A 13,753-nucleotide genomic window follows, 5' to 3' on the forward strand; every position below is an offset into this window, starting at 1 on the left:
CACAGTGCGGCGCCTCCCTCAGCACCGACCCTCCCCACAGTGCGGGCGCTCCTCAGCACCGACCCTCCCACAGTGCGGCGCTCCGCGACACTGACCCTCCCCCACAGTGCGACGCTCCTTCAGCACCGACCCTCCCCACTAGTGCGGCGCTCCCTCAGCACCGACCCTCCCCACAGTGTGACGCTCCCTCAGCACTGACCCTCCCCACAGTGTGACGCTCCCTCAGCACCGACCCTCCCCACAGTGCAGGACTCCCTCAGCACCGACCCTCCCACAGTGCGGCACCCCCCGACGACCCTCCCCACAGTGTGACGCTCCCTCAGCACTGACCCTCCCCACAGTGTGACGCTCCCTCAGCACCTGACCCTCCCCACAGTGCGGCGCTCCCTCAGCACCGACCCTCCCCACAGTGCGGCGCTCCCTCGGCACTGAACATTTTCTTGTTCCTCCCAGAATGCCGGGGCCAGAAGGAGAAACGAACCACTCGAACCAGGTCAAAAGTCAAGAGTTCAGACGATGACACCCCCCAAAAACGGACAGAAGAAATTGAAGATCGCTCACACGTGAGGGTTTTGCACAGTGGGAGGGGTTAAAGACATGAAGGTTCGAGTTGGCGGGAGAATCAGCCCCATTCCTGCTCCCGATCCCTGGGGTTAGGGAGGGAGGATCGGCCCCATTCCTGCGACTGTCCAGGGGTTTGGTTGGACCTCGGGCGGAGCAGTTAGTGTAGTTCTGGTGTGGAATGACAGACAGGCGTGTCTTGGCTGGAGAGCGGTGACGGTTCCGGATTCCTGGGATTAGAGGGACTGTGCGATGTGGAGGGGTTGGGAAATAGGCAGACGGATCTCTCCGGGCTTTAGAAGAATGAGAGGCGATGATATTGAAGTGTGTGAGATGCTGAGGGAGTTTACAGGGCCGTTTCACCCTGATTAAAGGAGATGTATTTTGATCTGATAATCAAATTTGCAGGTGAAGCAAAAATAGGGGGAGGAATCGTAAGTGGCAAAGAGGAAATAAGAACCTCACAAATCAATATAGATTTTAATTTTTATTTGATTTATTATTGTCACTGGGATGCAGTGAAAAGTATTGTTTCTCGCGCGCTGTACAGACAAAGCATACCGTTCATGGAGAAGGAAAGGAGAGGGTGCAGATGTAGTGTTACAGTCACAGCGAGGGTGTAGAGAAAGATCAGCTTAATATTTGATTTGATTTATTATTGTCACTGGGATACAGTGAAAAGTATTGTTTCTTGTGCACTCTACAGACAAAGCATACCGTTCATGGAGAAGGAAGGAGAGGGTGCAGAATGTAGTGTTACAGTCACAGCGAGGGTGTAGAGAAAGATCAGCTTAATATTTGATCTTATTATTGTCACTGGGATACAGTGAAAAGTATTGTTTCTTGTGCCACTCTACAGACAAAGCATACCGTTCATGGAGAAGGGAAGGAGAGGGTGCAGAATGTAGTGTTACAGTCACAGCGAGGGTGTAGAGAAAGATCAGAATATTTGATATATTATTGTCACGTACAAAGAACAACATAGCACGGGAAACAAGGCCCAACGAGCCCACACCGCCATTTTAACATTGTGAGATCCCCCCTTCACCCATGACCCTTGTCTGCGCTTATGGCACTCCTCATTGGAAACCAGATTGAGGGGAGTCTAATTTAGGGACAGTTTGTTACACCAATCAGCCTAAGAGCACATCTTTGGGTGGGGGAGGAAACCGGAGCACCCGGAGGAAAACCCACGCAGTCACGGGGAGAATGCGCAGACTCCCCACAGACGCGCCCGAATCCATGTGTCTGCACAGCAAACAGTGATAGTCACTGAGCTGTCGTGTTGCCCATCAGCTGATCCAGTTTAGTATATAGTATACAGTGAAAAGTATTGTTTCTCGCGCCGCTACACAAACAAAGCATACCGTTCATAGAGAAGGAAAGGGAGGTGCAGATGTAGTGTTAAGTCACAGCGAGGGTGCAGAGAAAGATCAACTTAACATTTGATTTGATTTACTATTGTCACATGTACTGGGATACAGTGAAAAGTATTGTTTCTTGCAGTCTATACAGACAAAGCATACCGTTCATAGAGAAGGAAAGGAGAGGGTGCAGAATGTAGTGTTACAGTCACAGCGAGGGTGTAAGAATCAGCTTAATATTTGATTTGATTTACTATTGTCACGTGTACTGGATACGGTGAAAAGTATTGTTTCTTGCAGTCTATACAGACAAAGCATACTGTTCATAGTGAAGGAAAGGAGAGGGTGCAGATGTAGTGTTACAGTCACAGCGAGGGTGTAGAGAAAGATCAGCTTAATGCGAGGTGGGTCCATTCAAAAGTCTGACAGCAGCAGGGAAGAAGCGGTTCTTGAGTCGTTCGGTACGGGACCTCAGACTTTTGTATCTTTTTCCCCCGGAAGAAGGTGGAAGAGAGAATGTCCTCGGTGTGGGCGGGGGGGGGGGGGTCCTTGATTGTGCCGGCTGCTTTTCCCCGAGGCAGCGGGAAGTGTAGACAGAGAAGTTTAAGGTTGATTGCAGTGATGCATTTTGGTCAGTAAAACAGGAAGGCGACTTATTGTCTAAACAGGAGAGATAATCGGCGCAGAGGAGCTGGTGTCCTAGTTCATGAGTCACAGAGAACTAGTATCCGGTACAATAGACAATAAAAGTGAATAGAAAGTTAGCATTCATAGCTAAAGGAATAGAATATAAAGGTAAAGAAATATAGTTGCAACTATACAAAGAACAAAGAAAGTTACAGCACGGAACAGGCCTTCGGCCCTCCAAGCCTGTACCGACCATGCTGCCCAACTTAGCTATAACCCATACCCTTCCGGAGGCTGAGGGGAGACCTGATAGAAAGTCTACAAGATTATCAGGGGCACGGACAGAGTGGATAGTCAGAAGCTTCCCCCACCTCCCCAGGGTGGAAGAGTCAGTTACTGGGGTGGGGGGGGGGGGGGGGGGTGCACAGGTTTAAGGTGTGAGGGGCCAAGGTTTAAAGGAGATGTACAAGGCAGGTTTTTTTACACAGAGGGTGGTGGGTGCCTGGAACTCGCTGCCGGGAGTGGGAGCGGATACGATAGTGAGTTTTAAGGGCGTTTGACAAGTACAGGAATAGGATGGGAACAAGGGGATATGGTCCTCGGAAGGTTAGGGGGTTTAGTTCAGTTGGGGGAGCATGGGTCGGTGCAGGCTTGGAAGGGCCGAAGGGCCTGTTTCCTGTGCTGCAATTTTCTTTGTTCTGTGATTCTGTGGTTTGAAAGCTTGGCTGAGTTTCAACAGCTATGATGGTCTCAGTGGGGCTGGGGGAGGCGGGCAATGGGCCTCATTACGATGCGAGGCTCCACCCCCCCCCCCACCCCGCCCAAGGCGTTAGCGTCCTGCCTGACTGAGCCGCTCTCGCGCTGCATCCCCAGATCCGAGTACGTCGCTCCGTCCGTCACCTTTGGAAATGTCCACCCCTCGGATGTGCTGGATATGCCCGTGGACCCCACGAGCCCACCTACTGCCTCTGTCACCAGGTCTCGTACGGGAGATGATCGGCTGCGATAACCCAGACGTGAGTCCGTTCTCCTCTCCCGCGCTCTCGCTGTTCTGGGGGGGGGGGGGGGGGGGGTGCGGGTGAGAAGGACGGGGGAGTGAGGCTGGAGGAGCCATGTCGGTGGAGTTAAACTGGAGGTACGTCCGGTGGGGTGGGGGGGGAGCAGGGCAGGGGCTGGGGAGAGGGACTGAGGCAGAGAGCGAGTGAAAGGAAGATGGAATGAGGGAGGGGGGAGACGGGAGGGACAGGGAGGGCGAGGGGTGGACGGACGGCGAGGGGAAGACGGAGGGACGGAGGGGGAGACGGAAGGGAGGGCGAGGGGAGATGGAGGAAGAGTGATTGAAAGGAAAATGGAGTGAGGACGAGATGGAGGGGACAGAGAGAGTGAGGGCAACAGAGGGGAAGACGGGAGTGGGGGGGGGAACAGAGGGTGAGTCCGAGGGGGTGAGGGGTTGATGGAGGCAGAGAGAGAGAGGGAGATAGAGGGACAGGGTGAGGGGGGAGACGGACAGAGGGAGAGAGAGGAGGAGCTGGAGGAAAGGAGAGTGAGGGGGGGGGAAATGGAGATGGAGGGAGGGACACAGACACTGACAATGGAGTGAGCTGTGGGGCCGAGTGTGGTTCCAGGAATACATTGTCGGGAGGGGGGGGGGAGGTGGAAACGACACTGGCTTACTCACTGCTCTAATGACTGCCATATCTTCTTCCTCACACCCCCTCTGCTCTCCCTCTCTGTCCGTCTCCCCCTCTCTCTCTCTGTCTCCCCCCTCTCTCTCTCTCTGTCTCCCCCCTCTCTCTCTCTCTGTCTCCCCCCTCTCTCTCTCTCTGTCTCCCCCTCTCTCTCTCTCTGTCTCCCCCCTCTCTCTCTCTCTCTGTCTCCCCCTCTCTCTCTCTCTGTCTCCCCCCTCTCTCTCTCTCTGTCTCCCCCCTCTCTCTCTCTCTGTCTCCTCCCCCCTCTCTCTCTGTCTCCCCCCCTCTCTCTCTCTGTATCCCCCCTCTCTCTGTCTCCCCCCTCTCTCTCTCTCTGTCTCCCCCTCTCTCTCTCTCTGTCTCCCCCCTCTCTCTCTCTCTGTCTCCCCCCTCTCTCTCTCTCTGTCTCCCCCCTCTCTCTCTCTCTGTCTCCCCCCTCTCTCTCTCTCTGTCTCCCCCCCCCTCTCTGTCTCCTCCCCGCCTCTCTCTGTCTCCTCCCCTCTCTCTCTCTCTCTGTCTCCCCCCTTTCTCTCTGTCTCCCCCTCTCTCTCTCCTGTAGTGCTCCATAGAATGGTTCCATTTTGCCTGCGTTGGCCTCACCACAAAACCCCGCGGGAAATGGTAAGCATCAGTTCATTAACCTGCCGGATCTCTGCATCTGGGGAGGGGGCACAGGCCCAGGCGGGTGTGGTAGGGAGAAACAGAGAAAACACCCAGAGAGGGGGAGATATCTACTGGGAGAAACACCCAGAGAGGGGGAGATATCTACTGGGAAAAACACCCAGAGAGGGGGAGATATCTACTGGGGAAAAACACCCAGAGAGGGGGAGATATCTACTGGGGAAAAACACCCAGAGAGGGGGAGATATCTACTGGGAGAACACCCAGATAGGGAGGAGATATCTACTGGGGAAAAACACCCAGAGAGGGGGAGATATCTACTGGGGAAAAACACCCAGATAGGGAGGAGATATCTACTGGGGAAAAACACCCAGATAGGGAGGAGATATCTACTGGGGAAAAACACCCAGAGAGGGGGGGATATCTACTGGGAGAACACCCAGATAGGGAGGAGATATCTACTGGGGAAAAACACCCAGAGAGGGGGAGATATCTACTGGGAGAACACCCAGATAGGGAGGAGATATCTACTGGGAGAACACCCAGATAGGGAGGAGATATCTACTGGGAAAAACACCCAGATAGGGAGGAGATATCTACTGGGAAAAACACCCAGAGAGGGGGACAGGAATCTATCATACTGTTTGGGAGGGTCTTAGATATGCAGGGATTTGCTCTCGAGTGGCAGATCTCCACTGGGAAAGTCAGGAGGGTCCGTAACCTACTGGGAAAATTCAACAGGGGCTTATATCTACTGGACACTAGGACGTCTACTGAAATGCTCAATAATCTCTGTCTCTCTCTCTCTCTCTCACTCTCTCTGTCTCTCACTCTCTCTGTCTCTCACTCTCTCTGTCTCTCTGTCTCTCACTCTCTCTGTCTCTCTCTCTCTCTCTCTCTCTGTCTCACTCTCTCTCTGTCTCACTCTCTCTGTCTCACTCTCTCTGTGTCTCACTCTCTCTCTCTGTCTCTCTCTCTCTCTCTGTCTCACTCTCTCTCTGTCTCACTCTCTCTCTGTCTCTCTCTCTGTCTCACACTCTCTGTCTCACACTCTCTGTCTCTGTCTCTCTCTCTCTCTCTCTCTCTCTGACTCTCTCTCTCTCTGTCTGTCTCACACTCTGTCTCACACTCTCTGTCTCTGTCTCTCTCTGACTCTCTCTCTCTCTGCCTCACTCTCTCTGTCTCTCTCTCTCTGTCCCTCTCTCTCTGTCTCTCTCTCAGGTTTTGCCCCCGATGTTCTCAAGAAAGGAAGAAGAAGTAACAAGAAACAGAGAGAGAGAGAGAGAGAGACAACCATTCCCTCCCCCCCCCCGCCCCCCAATCCCCAAAGCCCTGTCAAACTCCCCAGGAAGGACACAGAGACATCCCTCCCTCCAGCAAGCCACACACTCTCTCTCTCTCACACACAACTGCCTCCCCCTGGAACTGGAGCTTATTAATTGGCGGGGGGGGGGGGGGGGGGGGGAGGGACTGAGGAACTGCCCCTGTCTCTGCCGCCCAAGAGACACCCCCTCCGTGCCTCAGGACTCGCCCTCACTCCTTTCGAGTCTGCCTCGGAGCCCCCTTCTCCCTCCTCCGTTCCAACAATGGTGCTATAGTCCGCCGCTGCCGTTCCCTCAACACTGGGAGGTTCCGATAGAGCCTCCGTCACTCAGTGCCGGTCTGGGCTCCCGGAACCCGCACTGTCCATCAACAAACACTCGGGTTTCGCTGCTGTATCTGCGCTCATTTCTAACGTGGAGAGGGTCGGGCGTGCTGGGGAGAGCTTCAAGAGGACATACTCAGTTCCTGCCTCCCTATCCCCCTCGGTCAGACCCACACTCGGAGCACCGTGCACAGTTCCCGTCTCCCTATCCCCCTCGGTCAGACCCACACTCGGAGCACCGTGCACAGTTCCCGTCTCCCTATCCCCCTCGGTTAGACCCACACTCGGAGCACAGTTCCCGTCTCCCTATCCCCCTCGGTTAGACCCACACTCGGAGCACAGTTCCCGTCTCCCTATCCCCCTCGGTTAGACCCACACTCGGAGCACAGTTCCCGTCTCCCTATCCCCTCGGTTAGACCCACACTCGGAGCACCGTGCACAGTTCCTGCCTCCCTATCCCCCTCGGTCAGACCCACACTCGGAGCACAGTTCCCGTCTCCCTATCCCCCTCGGTTAGACCCACACTCGGAGCACAGTTCCCGTCTCCCTATCCCCTCGGTTAGACCCACACTCGGAGCACCGTGCACAGTTCCTGCCTCCCTATCCCCCTCGGTCAGACCCACACTCGGAGCACAGTTCCCGTCTCCCTATCCCCCTCGGTTAGACCCACCCTCGGAGCACAGTTCCCGTCTCCCTATCCCCTCGGTTAGACCCACACTCGGAGCACCGTGCACAGTTCCTGCCTCCCTATCCCCCTCGGTCAGACCCACACTCGGAGCACAGTTCCCGTCTCCCTATCCCCCTCGATTAGACCCACACTCGGAGCACAGTTCCCGTCTCCCTATCCCCTCGGTTAGACCCACACTCGGAGCACTGTGCACAGTTCCCGTCTCCCTATCCCCCTCGGTTAGACCCACACTCGGAGCATAGTTCCCGTCTCCCTATCCCCTCGGTCAGACCCACACTCGGAGCACTGTGCACAGTTCCCGTCTCCCTATCCCCCTCGGTCAGACCCACACTCGGAGCACCGTGCACAGTTCCCGTCTCCCTATCCCCTCGGTCAGACCCACACTCGGAGCACTGTGCACAGTTCCCGTCTCCCTATCCCCCTCGGTCAGACCCACACTCGGAGCACCGTGCACAGTTCCCGTCTCCCTATCCCCTCGGTCAGACCCACACTCGGAGCACTGTGCACAGTTCCCGTCTCCCTATCCCCCTCGGTCAGACCCACACTCGGAGCACCGTGCACAGCTCCCGTCTCCCTATTCCCTCGGTCAGACCCACACTCGGAGCACCGTGCACAGTTCCCGTCTCCCTATCCCCCTCGGTTAGACCCACACTCGGAGCACAGTTCCCGTCTCCCTATCCCCTCGGTCAGACCCACACTCGGAGCACTGTACACAGTTCCCATCTCCCTATCCCCTCGGTTAGACCCACACTCGGAGCACCGTGCACAGTTCCCGTCTCCCTATCCCCCTCGGTCAGACCCACACTCGGAGCACAGTTCCCGTCTCCCTATCCCCCTCGGTTAGACCCACACTCGGAGCACCGTGCACAGTTCCCATCTCCCTATCCCCCTCGGTTAGACCCACACTCGGAGCACCGTGCACAGTTCCCGTCTCCCTATCCCCCTCGGTCAGACCCACACTCGGAGCACTGTGCACAGTTCCCGTCTCCCTATCCCCCTCGGTCAGACCCACACTCGGAGCACAGTTCCCGTCTCCCTATCCCCCTCGGTCAGACCCACACTCGGAGCACTGTGCACAGTTCCCGTCTCCCTATCCCCCTCGGTTAGACCCACACTCGGAGCATAGTTCCCGTCTCCCTATCCCCTCGGTCAGACCCACACTCGGAGCACTGTGCACAGTTCCCGTCTCCCTATCCCCCTCGGTCAGACCCACACTCGGAGCACCGTGCACAGTTCCCGTCTCCCTATCCCCTCGGTCAGACCCACACTCGGAGCACTGTGCACAGTTCCCGTCTCCCTATCCCCCTCGGTCAGACCCACACTCGGAGCACCGTGCACAGTTCCCGTCTCCCTATCCCCTCGGTCAGACCCACACTCGGAGCACTGTGCACAGTTCCCGTCTCCCTATCCCCCTCGGTCAGACCCACACTCGGAGCACCGTGCACAGTTCCCGTCTCCCTATCCCCTCGGTCAGACCCACACTCGGAGCACCGTGCACAGTTCCCGTCTCCCTATCCCCCTCGGTCAGACCCACACTCGGAGCACCGTGCACAGTTCCCGTCTCCCTATCCCCTCGGTCAGACCCACACTCGGAGCACCGTGCACAGTTCCCGTCTCCCTATCCCCCTCGGTTAGACCCACACTCGGAGCACAGTTCCCGTCTCCCTATCCCCTCGGTCAGACCCACACTCGGAGCACTGTACACAGTTCCCATCTCCCTATCCCCTCGGTTAGACCCACACTCGGAGCACCGTGCACAGTTCCCGTCTCCCTATCCCCCTCGGTCAGACCCACACTCGGAGCACAGTTCCCGTCTCCCTATCCCCCTCGGTCAGACCCACACTCGGAGCACCGTGCACCTTTCCTGTCTGAGAGAATGTGGGACTCGCTCCCATGGGGGGAGTTGGGGGGAGAATGTGGGACTCGCTGCCACGAGGGAGGGAGGGGGGGACGGTGTGTGTGTGGGTTGACAGAGGATTACATTAGTATATTTAAGATGGAGTGGGGGGTGGGGGGGGGAGGGGGAGTGGATAAGGACGTGACAGCGGGGGTCGGGACAATGAGGGGGGGGTGGGGGGAAGTTTTGTAAAACACAAGCACCAAGTAGGTGGACCGAGTGGTCACAGTGTCCGACCAAGTTCCTGCACTCCAAGGAGAAGGCGGCCCAGCTTCCCCACAACGTGGGGTAGATTTCCCTCCTGATAGCCATCACCTGCGAGGGGATCCTCACTTCTCAGATACTGGCGACGAGGACTCAAAAGGTCCTCCGGTTGCGAAGGATTCGGAGTACCTCCCCTCCCCTGCTCTTTTCTTTTTCCTGTGCTGGAAGTTCGTAAGGTCCGAGCTTCGAGTGTGACTTCCGATGGACTGACAGACGTGCCCCCTCCCCTCCCCTCCCCTGGTCCCCCCCACCCCACCCCACCCCACCCCACCCACCACCCTGCTCAGAACTGTGCCATTTCGAATCTATACTGCCTCTTTTGAACTGTCCGTTCTGCCAAAATGTGACGCCCGGCACTTTTTTAAAACAAAAAAAAAGAGAAAAAAAAACGTATTAAACTGCATCTGTTACTTGCCTGCCCATCCGGCGAGCCTGTCTGTGTGCGCGCTGCGCTGGGAAACGCGTGATTTCCCCCACCTCCCGCACACCCGAATCCTCAGCAACAAAGCAGAAGATGGAGTTGGGGGGGGCGGGGGTGGAATCGGTTCCCCTAGTGGAATTTGACACAGGAAAAGGGAGGCTTGAACCTGTACCTCTTGTTTGCAGAGGACAGTTCCTTATATACTCGTAAGGAGAGATCTCATAGAGACATGGAATATTATGAAGGGAATAGGTAAGGTAGAAGCAGGGAAGTTGTTTCCACTGGCGGGTGAAACTAGAACTAGGGGGGGGGGGGCACGGCCTCAAAATAAGGGACTCGGGACTGAGTTGAGGAGGAACTCCTTCACACAAAGGGTTGTGAATCTGTGGAGTTCCCCTGCCCGGTTGAGGCTGCCTCGTTGAATGTTTCTAAGGTGACGAACACGAGGGGTCACAGGCTCATGGTGAGAGGGGCGAGGTGTAGCTCTGATATCAGAGGAAAGATTTTTTAACGCAGAGGGTGGTGGGAGCCTGGAATGCGCTGCCGAGTAGGGTGGTGGAGGCGGACAGACCTGGATAGACAAGACGAGCAGCCTGGGAATGGAGGGATACAAACAAACGGTCTGGTTGGACCAATGAGCGGCACAGGCTTGGAGGGCCGAAGGGCCTGTTTCCGGTGCTGTACTGTTCTCTGTAAGGCGAGGATAGATAGATCTTTGAACAGTAGAAGGAATTAAGGATTATGGTGAGCGGGCGGGTAAGTGGAGCTGAGTCCACGAGAAGATCGGCCGTGATCTTATAGAATAGCGGAGCAGCCTCGAGGGGCTGAATGGCCTAGTCCTGCTCCTAGTTCTCATGTTCTTATCAACGTGCGGTCACATAGAGCAGGCATTAATGAGCCACAACACGGCGCCGACTGGGTAACTGGAACTGTTGGTTTTGGCGCACTTAGGGTTATGTGGCGGTGGCTGCCCAGTTAATGTTTTGGTTTTGGTTTGGGGGGGGTTGGTGGGAGGCGCAGTCCTTGTGTGTATCAATCTGTATATTTTGTGCCTCACCGCTCATTTATACTTACTCAAATGTCCCGTGTGCCACAATAGAAACGTATACTACCTGGTGGTGTAAAAATGGGTTGTCCGCCGTTGCTGGTGGTGCAGTCTGTTCGCCAACCCAGTCACCGCGTTCTGTTTGGCGAACGAGAAACTTGAACCAACCTCTTGAGGGATCACAAGCGCGCGCACCTCATCACTTTCCCCATACTGACTGGAGGCGAAATCTGTCAACAAATCGCCACTCTCTTCTCCACAGAGTGTGAATCGTAGTGAGAGTTTCTAATCGTAGCATCCGGACAGTGCAGAAGGAGGCCATTCAGCTCTTTGACTTTGCTCCGACATAAATCTTTCTCATCCCATTTATTTACCCACCTCATCTCCCCGACATTCAGGGCCAAGTTAGCATGGCCAACCGACACATTGTTGGACACTAGGGGACAACTTAGCATGGCCAGTCCACCTAACCTGTACATCTTTGGACACTAAGGGGCAATTTAGCATAGCCAATCCACCTAACCTGCACATCTTGGACACTAAGGGACAATTTAGCATGGCCAATCTACCTAACCTATACATCTTTGGACACTAAGGGACAATTTAGCATGGCCAATCCACCCTAACCTACACATCTTTGGACGCTAAGGGACAATTTAGCATGGCCAATCCCCCTAACCTACACATCTTTGGACACTAAGGGACAATTTAGCATGGCCAATCCCCCTAACCTGCACATCTTTGGACACTAAGGGACAATTTAGCATGGCCAATCTACCTAACCTACACATCTTTAGACACTAAGGGACAATTTAGCATGGCCAATCCACCTAACCTGCACATCTTGGACACTAAGGGACAATTTAGCACGGCCAATCCACCCTAACCTACACATCTTTGGACACTAAGGGACAATTTAGCATGGCCAATCCACCCTAACCTACACATCTTTGGACACTAAGGGACAATTTAGCATGGCCAATCCCCCTAACCTACACATCTTTGGACACTAAGGGACAATTTAGCATGGCCAATCCACCCTAACCTACACATCTTTGGACACTAAGGGACAATTTAGCATGGCCAATCCACCCTAACCTACACATCTTTGGACACTAAGGGACAATTTAGCATGGCCAATCCACCCTAACCTACACATCTTTGGACACTAAGGGGCAATTTAGCATGGCCAATCCACCCAACCTACACATCTTTGGACACTAAGGGACAATTTAGCATGGTCAATCCACCCTAACCTACACATCTTTGGACACTAAGGGGCAATTTAGCATGGCCAATCCACCCAACCTACACATCTTTGGACACTAAGGGACAATTTAGCATGGCCAATCCACCCTAACCTACACATCTTTGGACACTAAGGGACAATTTAGCACGGCCAATCCACCCAACCTACACATCTTTGGACACTAAGGGACAATTTAGCATAGCTAATTCACCTAACCCGCACATCTTTGCACTGTGGGAGGAAACAGGAGCATCCAGAGGAAACCCATGTAGAGGCAAGGGAAAATGCGCAGACTCCACGCAGTGACCTTGAGGCTAGAATCGAACCACAGCACCCTGTGTTTCCTCTGATGAGTGCGAGGTGGCAAGCTTCCAGAGATGTGCCTCTTTGTTTGGATCAGTGTTCGGATCCTGTGCAAGCGAGCCCTGTTACTGGTACTACCCACCTCAGCCTGGGCACCCTGGCACTCTGCAAGCTTGCAAGTGGCTTGGAGTTACAATGGTGTTTGTCTTGTGATAGGGAGCTGTACCACTCCAAAAATATATGAGGGAACCCAGTTCAGAACCCAACAAGTTTAATATTTCATTATGTATAGTATCTTTCCAAGACTAATTCCCCGATAAAATTAGGGATCTTTGGTAGTAATACAAGCTTTATTTTAATAAGTTTAAAATATAACTGGTACTATTGGCAAGATGGAATTCACCAAAGTTCCTTGGATAGCACCTTCCAAACCCACCACCACTTCTACCTAGAAGGACAAGGGCATCAGATACCACCAACCGCAAGCTCCCCCTCCAAGCCACTCGCACCATCCTGACTTGGAAATGTATCGGCCGTTCCTTCGCAGTCGCTGGGTCAAAATCTTGGAATTTTCCCCCTCTCGCCACTGGGTCAACGCACAGCACGCGGACTGCAGCGATTCAAGAAGGCAACTAGTTTAAGTTTTATCGATGAGTGTCGCAAGATGCTTCGGAGAGCGTGCAAAGGTTCATCAAGCTGGTGCCTGGTCTCGAGGGTGTTGGCCACGAGGAGAGGTTGGATAGAGTGGGAATGTTTTCGCTGGGAAGATGGAGGTTGAGGGGGGACCCAGAGACGTCTACAAAATGATGAGCTATATAAGTTTATTTATTAGCGTCACAAATAGGCCTACATTAACACTGCAATGAAGTTACTGTGAAAATCCCCTAGTCCCCACACTCGGGCGGGTTACACTGAGGGAGAATTTAGCACGGCCGATGCACCCTAACCAGCACGTCTTTCAGACTGTGGGAGGAAACCCACGCAGACATGGGGAGAACGTGCAGAGTCCGCACAGAAGGGAATCGAACCCGGTCTCCAGCGCTGTGAGACTGCAGTGCTAACCCACTGTGCCACCCAACAAGGGATGGGCAATAAATGCTGGCTAGCCAGTGACATCCGTGTCCCAAGAATGAATAAAAAAGAATGACTGACAAATAAATCAGCTTAAATATCAACAGTTGAACAATCCACAGACTCCCTACAGTGCTGAATGAGGCCATTCAGCCCATTGAGTCTGCACTGATCACAATCCCAGCCCTATCCCCATAATGCCATGCATTTATCCAAGGGGCAACTTAGCATGGCCAATCCCCCTAACCTACACATCTTTGGACACTAAGGGGCAATTTAGCATGGCCAATCCACCTAACCTACACATCT

At 54.3% G+C, this 13,753-nt stretch overlaps 1 pseudogene across 1 annotated transcript; it reads left to right on the forward strand.

Annotated features, from left to right (window-relative positions):
* Positions 1 to 453: 453 nt before the first annotated feature.
* LOC145340735 (inhibitor of growth protein 4-like) lies at positions 454 to 6,181 on the forward strand (annotated as a pseudogene). The gene is made up of 4 exons (XR_013886285.1): positions 454 to 563; positions 3,426 to 3,568; positions 4,800 to 4,861; positions 6,083 to 6,181. The product of XR_013886285.1 is annotated as an inhibitor of growth protein 4-like (transcript).
* The last annotated feature ends 7,572 nt before the right edge of the window (positions 6,182 to 13,753 follow it).

This window comes from Carcharhinus amblyrhynchos, unplaced genomic scaffold (assembly GCF_965287045.1).
Source record: "Carcharhinus amblyrhynchos unplaced genomic scaffold, sCarAmb.v2.hapA chromosome_1360, whole genome shotgun sequence".
Taxonomy (NCBI): domain Eukaryota; kingdom Metazoa; phylum Chordata; class Chondrichthyes; order Carcharhiniformes; family Carcharhinidae; genus Carcharhinus; species Carcharhinus amblyrhynchos.